The following is a 6,916-nucleotide window of genomic DNA, read 5'->3' as shown; positions in this document are numbered from 1 at the left end:
CTGGTACCTGTTGTTCCTTTCCCTGTTTAGTGCTTCCTTTAGGATCTCTTGTAGGCCAGGCCTGGTAGTGATAAAATCTCTCAGCATTTGCTTGTCTGTAAAGGATTTTATTTCTCCTTCACTTATGAAACTTAGTTTGGCTGGATATGAAATTCTGGGTTGAGAATTCTTTTCTTTAAGAATGTTGAATATTGGCCCCCATTCTCTTCTGGTTTGTAGAGTTTCTGCCAAGAGATCTGCTGTTAGTCTGATGGGCTTCCCTTTGTGGGTAACCCAACCTTTCTCTCTGACTGCCCTTAACATTTTTTCCTTCATTTCAACTTTGGTGAATCTGACAATTATGTGTCTTGGAGTTGCTCTTCTCAAGGAGTATCTTTGTGGCATTCTCTGTATTTCCTGAATTTGAATGTTGGCCTGCCTTGCTAGGTTGGGGAAGTTCTCCTGGATAATATCCTGCAGAGTGTTTTCCAACTTGCTTCCATTCTCCCCATCACTTTCAGGTACACCAATCAGACATAGATTTGGTCTTTTCACATAGTCCCATATTTCTTGGAGGCTTTGTTCGTTTCTTTTTGCTCTTTTTTCTCTAAACTTTTTTTCTCACTTCATTTCATTCATTTGATCTTCAATCACTGATACCCTTTCTTCCAGTTGATCGAGTCGGTTACTGAAGCTTGTGCATTTGTCATGTAGTTCTTGTGTCATGGTTTTCATCTCTCTCAGGTCGTTTAAGGACTCCTCTACATTGGTTATTCTAGTTAGCCATTTGTCAAATCTTTTTTCAAGGCTTTTAAGTTTCTTTGCACTGGGTTCGTACTTCCTCCTTTAGCTCAGAGAAGTTTGATCATCTGAAGCCTTCTTCTTGCAGCTTGTCAAAGTCATTCTCTGTCCAGCTTTGTTCCGTTGCTGCTGAGGAGCTGTGTTCCTTTGGAGGGGGAGAGGCACTCTGATTTTTAGAATTTTCAGCTTTTCTGCACTGCTCTTTCCCTGTCTTTGTGGTTTTATCTACCTTTGGTCTTTGATGATGGTGACGTACAGTTGGGGTTTGGTGTGAATATCTTTTCTGTTTGTTAGTTTTCCTTCTAACAGTCAGGACCCTCAGCTGCAGGTCTGTTGGAGTTTTCTTGAGGTCCACTCCAGACCCTGTTTGCCTGGGTATCAGCAGCAGAGGCTGCAGAAGAGTGAATATTGCTGAACAGCAAATGTTGCTATCTGATTGTTCCTCTGGAAGTGTCATCTCAGAGGTGTACCCGGCTGTGTGAGGTGTGAGGAGTCAGTCTGCCCCTAGTGGGGGATGTCTCCTAATTAGGCTACTTGAAGGTCACGCACCCACTTGAGCAGGCAGTCTGTCCATTCTCAGATCTCTAACTCCATGCTGCGACAACCACTGCTCTCTTCAAAGCTGTCAGACAGCAACATTTACATCTGCAGAGGTTTCTGCTGCTTTTTGTTTGGCTATGCCTTGTCGCCAGAGGTGGAGTCTACAGAGGCAGGCAGGCCTCCTTGAGCTGTGGTGGGCTCCACCCAGTTCGAGCTTCCTGGCCGCTTTGTTTACCTACTCAAGCTTCAGCAATGGCGGGGCCCCTCCCCCAGCCTGGCTGCTGCCTTGTAGTTAGATCTCAGACTGCTGTGCTAGCAATGAGGGAGGCTCTCTGGGTGTAGGACCCTCTGAGCCAGGCACGAGATATAATCGCTTGGTGTGCCATTTGCTAAGACCCTTGGTAAAGCGCAGTATTAGGGTGAGAGTGACCCGATTTTCCAGGTGTTGTTTGTCACGGTTTCTCTTGGCTAGGAAAGGGAATTCCCTTCCCCCTTGCACTTCCGGGGTGAGGCGATGCCTTGCCCTGCTTCAGCTCTCCCTCATTGGGCTGTACCCACTGTCCTGCACCCACTGTCCAACATGCCCCAGTGAGATGAACCCAGTACCTCAGTTGGAAATGCAGAAATCACCTGTCTTCTGTGTCACTCACACTGAGAGCTGGAGGCTGAAGCTGTTCCTATTCGGCCATCTTGGCACCAGTATCTCAGTATTTTTTATGTTGACTACTTGTTAAAATGATAATATTTTGAACCTAATTGAATTAAATAAAATGTATTACTAAAATGAATTTCACCTCTTTTTATCCTTTTCAGTGTGCTACTGGAAAATGTAAGATTACATATGTGGCTTGCATTCTACATGTATTTTGTTGGATGTTGCTGTCTTGTATGGCAATGAAATGTAATGTCTGAGATTATTCTTTCTACAGGGCAGAAATTCATTATATTTCCAGATACAGTGTATTTGCATTTCAATAGATAATAATTATTCGCATTACGAACAGTTTTCTATAGCTTAACTTCCACCCTTACAGTTATAAAATAGCCTAAATAATGGGAAGACAATCAGTCAAAGGTGTATACCTGGATAGAGCCAGACAATCCTGGAATGGTCACTTGGACAATAAACAGCACTTCACTGAAAAGACACTCAGTAATCTTTTGCCCATTTCCAAGTCTTTGGCAATTTTTCCTAAGAGCATCTTTCCATATTCTTTTGTTACTGTCCCATGTGATTATGTAGGATCACATTTTCTTTTCTCGTTAATATGGACAAACTGTACTTGCAAAATTCATACTTAAGCCAGAAATCAATGTTTTAGAAACTATGACGTTCCCAATAATAAGGATACAAATGTTGGGAGTAATGCAAATACTTAAAGAATCATATAGAATAGAACCAAACACACTTGAAATGATTGAAAAGATAGTGAAATTAATTGCATTTTGTCATGACTCCTTAGCTTATCACAGTGTTGTCGAATGGGTGGAAGCTATAATCTTTTCTGCTGTTTAGTTGGCTGGAAACAAAGCCTGGCTATTGGTTGACTGGATCTGGTATAAATCCCCTCTCCTCTATTTTTGATTAATCAAACTGCCATTCCTTATTTATTTATTTAAATTGACAAATAATTGTGTATATGTTCATGGTGTATGGCATGAGATTTGGAATTATGTCTACATTGTGTGGAATGGCTAAATTGAGCTAATTAACATATGCATTACCTTAAATACTTATTTTTTTGTGGTGAGAACACAAAATCTTCTCTTAGCAATTTTCAAGTATACAATATATTGTTATTAACTACAGTCACCATGTTGCACAATAGACCTCTTAAACTTATTCCTCCTGTTTAACTAAAACTTTGTACCCTTTGACCAATATCTCCCCCACACCCCCATCCACAGCCGCTGATAACCACCATTCTATTCTCTGCTTCCATGAGTTCAACTTTATTAGATTCCACACATAAGTGAGATCAAACGGTATTTGTGTTTGCTCTTTCTTTTAAAGGAAATAAATTCTTCTGCTGTTTAAGTCAAAGGACTTTTGTTGTGATTTTTGGATCTGCTCGCTCTGCTATGGAGATTAACAAATATTAATTAGTGGATGACTGCTGGGAAGTGAAACTCACAACCAATGAAGTGGTTAATTAAAGTTGAACTTTTTGATTGTCATTTCTAATATTTATATATACATATATATATATGTTTCTTTAAATTATTGATTTAAACGCCTGTCTTAGTCCAAAAGAAGATTAAAAAATGGCTGAAACGGGATTATAGAGATGACTTTTGTTTCAAATATTTTTAAAACATCCAAAATTTAAAGTAGATAACTATCCCTCAAAGTTAGCTGCTCCCAGCTTGATTTGACATTTGACGTTCCTGATGCTCTGGCTCAGATCAGAGCAGTTCCAAGAGGCTTGGTGGTGGCGATGGGGGTTCGGTGAGAAGTGGGGCAGGTAGGTCTAGGTCTGGCCCCGCCCTTACCCCAGGACACCCCCTTTTCTGTGTGCCTTGGACTCCAGTGTCAGTTCTTCTGGCCCAGGGAGGCCGTGGAATTGAGGGTAAGTGTTTGCATTATTGATGAGGGTAAAAAGGACTCCAGAAGTTTTGAGGCTTTGCTTTTTCCCTTAGCCCTACAGGGTTAGGCTTTCATGCAGAAATTGGCCTGGAAATTCTCCACCGATTTCATAGCTGCAATGTTTTTGAGGTGTTTTTTAGATAACAAAAAACTAAATAAAATTCTCAAAGCTTATTTTGTTTACTTTTAGAGTACACAAGACAATTCTGCAAAAATTACAATTATATACATTCTACTTGCTACTAAGACTGTATAACATTGGTGGGGATAAGAGATTATAAGTTTTTTTCGGCCAGGCGCAGTGGCTCATGCCTGTAATCCCAGCACTTTGGGAGGCCAAGGCGGGCGGATCATTTGAGGTCAGGAGTTTGAGACCAGCCTGACCAACATGATGAAACCCCGTCTCTACTAAAAATACAAAAAAAATCAGCCAGGTCTGGGTGGTGCATGCCTGTAATCCCACCTACTTGGGAGGCTGAGGCAGGAGAATCGCTTGAACCCAGGAGGAGGAGGTTGCAGTGAACCGAGTTCACGCCACTGTACTCCAGACTGGGTGACAGAGCGACACTGTTCCCCGCAAAAAAACAAAAAACAAACAAACCAAAAAATAAGTTTTTTTCCTAAAAATATCTACTTAATGCACTCTTAATTTTTATTTTTATTTCAATAGTTTTGGGGGTACAGGTGGTTTTGGTTACATGGATACATTCTTTAGTGGTGATTTTTGAGATTTTTGCTGTACTCATCACCCAAGCAGTGTACACAGTACCCAATATGTAGTCTTTTATTTCTCACCCCCTCCTAACTTCCCCCTCCACAGTCCCCAAAGTCCATTATATCATTCTTATTCCTTCGCATCCTCATAGCTTAGCACCCACTGATAAGTGAGAATGGTTTTCCATTCCTGAGTTACTTCACTTAGAATAATGGCCTCCAACTCCATCCAAGTTGCTGCAAAAGACATTATTTTATTCCTTTTTATGGCTGAGTAGTATTCCATGGTGTATATATACCACATTTCTTTATCCACTTGTTGGTTGATGAGCACTTAGGTTGGTTCCATATCTGCAATTGTGAATTGAATGCACTCCTTTTAATAGTCAGTTTTACTGTCGATCTCTTTCCCTATTTAATTACTTGAACTATTGGACCCTGAGGATCTGCCCCGAACATCTCCTAGGAAGTGCTCCAGCAGAGCGAAATCTTGAAAGTCATTCACGAAAATGTTGTTAAGAAGTGGCTTGAGCCCTTCTCTGAGCTGGCAGAAGTGAAGGAGAATTACAAGAAATTCTATGAGGCGTTCTCTAAAAATCTAAAGCTTGGGATCCATGAGGACTCCACTAACCAGGGATGTCTATCTGAGCTGCTGTGCTATCACACCTCCCAGTCTGAAGATGAGATGACGTCTCTGTCAGAGTATCTCTCTCACATGAAGGAGGCACAGAAGTCCATCTGTTACATCACTGGTGAGAGCAAAGAGCAGGTAGACACCTCTCAAAGCGGGGCTTCGAGGAGGTATACTTGACCAAACCCACTGATGAGTACTGAGTGCAGCTGGTCAAGGAGTTTAATAAGAAGAGCCTGGTCTCTATTACCAAAGAGGGTCGAGCTACCTGAGGATGAAAGGAGAAGAAAATGGAAGAGAGCAAGGCAAAGTTTGAGAACCTCTGCAAGCTCATGAAAGAAATCTTAGATAAGAAGGTTGAGAAGGTGACAACCTCCAATAGGCTTGTGTCTTCCCCTGCTGCATTGTGATCAACACCTGTGGCTGGACAGCCAATATGGAGTGAATCTTGAAAGCTTAGGCAATTGGAGACAACTCTCTAATGGGCTACATGGTGGCCAAAAAGCACCTGGAGATCAACCCGATCACCCCATTGTGGAGAGGCTGCAGCAAAAGGCTGAGACAGACAAGAACAGCAAAGCTGTCAAGCACCTGGTGGTGCTGCTGTTTGAAACTGCTCTGTTTTCTTCTGGCTTCTCCCTTGTGGATCCCCAGACCCGCTCCAACTGCATCTACCACATGATCAAGCTAGGTATAGGTATTGATGAAGATGAAGTGACAATAGAAGAACCCAGTGCTATTGTTTCTGATGAGATACCCTTGCTTGAGGGTGAGGAGAATGGGTCTCACATGGAAGAAGTAGACTAGGAGTTTATATTTGGAAACCTTGTGCCCTTGTATAGTGTCCCCATGGTTTCTTGAGTGGCTCTGTCCCGCGGCCTTGAGTGGCCTTATCTCACCTGGCTCCCTCTGCAAATGTCTAGTGTTTTTTCTCTCCTGTCAGTGTGTCTTTTCCTGCCTTAAGGCAGGAAACAAGAGCCTTAAGCCCCATTCTCTTCCTACTTTTATAACAGGATATTGGATGTTGTGTATTGTGCTTTTTTGTTTATTTTGTTCTGAAATGAAAGTATACCAAATAAAGCAGATGCCATTTTTATGTGGAAAAAAAAAACACTTGCCTGTTCTGTGTGTTGTCTTTTGATTTTCTTGATGGTAACATTTGCAGCACAAGCATTTTTAATTTTGGTGAAGTCCAATTTATCTATTTTTTCTTTTGTCACTTGTGCTTTTGGTTGTGCTTAGACCTTGCCGGATCTAAGGAGCCATTGTCTAATCAAGTAATTAGCTTTCAGTGTCTCCTGAGAATAAGGGCCATAGAAGAGGCTGAGTAAAGACTTGCAACAATGATATGTAATTGCATGTGCGTGTTTAAAAATAGACTATTTTTAGAACAATTTTCATTTTACAGCAAAATTAAGCAGAAAGTATAGAATGTCATATGTCCCCTTCCCCTCTACCACATCTGGCCTCCTCCATTACCAACATCCCACACCACAGTGGTTCATTTGTTACAATTGATGAACCTACATTGACATGTCATTATCATCCAAAATGTAGTTTGCATCAGTGTTTGCTCTTAGTGGTGTACAGTCTATGGGTTTGGACAAATGTATAATGATACGGATCCACCATTACAGTATCGTACAGAATACTTTCACAGCCCT

The 6,916-nt window shown here is 41.5% G+C and overlaps 1 pseudogene; it reads left to right on the top strand.

The window, feature by feature from the left end:
* The first annotated feature begins 5,052 nt into the window (after positions 1–5,052).
* LOC104665929 lies at positions 5,053–6,059 on the top strand (annotated as a pseudogene).
* Positions 6,060–6,916: the final 857 nt, after the last annotated feature.

The sequence above is a fragment of the Rhinopithecus roxellana genome, chromosome 7, assembly GCF_007565055.1.
Source record: "Rhinopithecus roxellana isolate Shanxi Qingling chromosome 7, ASM756505v1, whole genome shotgun sequence".
NCBI lineage: Eukaryota > Metazoa > Chordata > Mammalia > Primates > Cercopithecidae > Rhinopithecus > Rhinopithecus roxellana.
The sequence above is the reverse complement of the archived record's forward strand: the minus strand, read 5'-3'. Positions and strand labels throughout refer to the sequence as shown.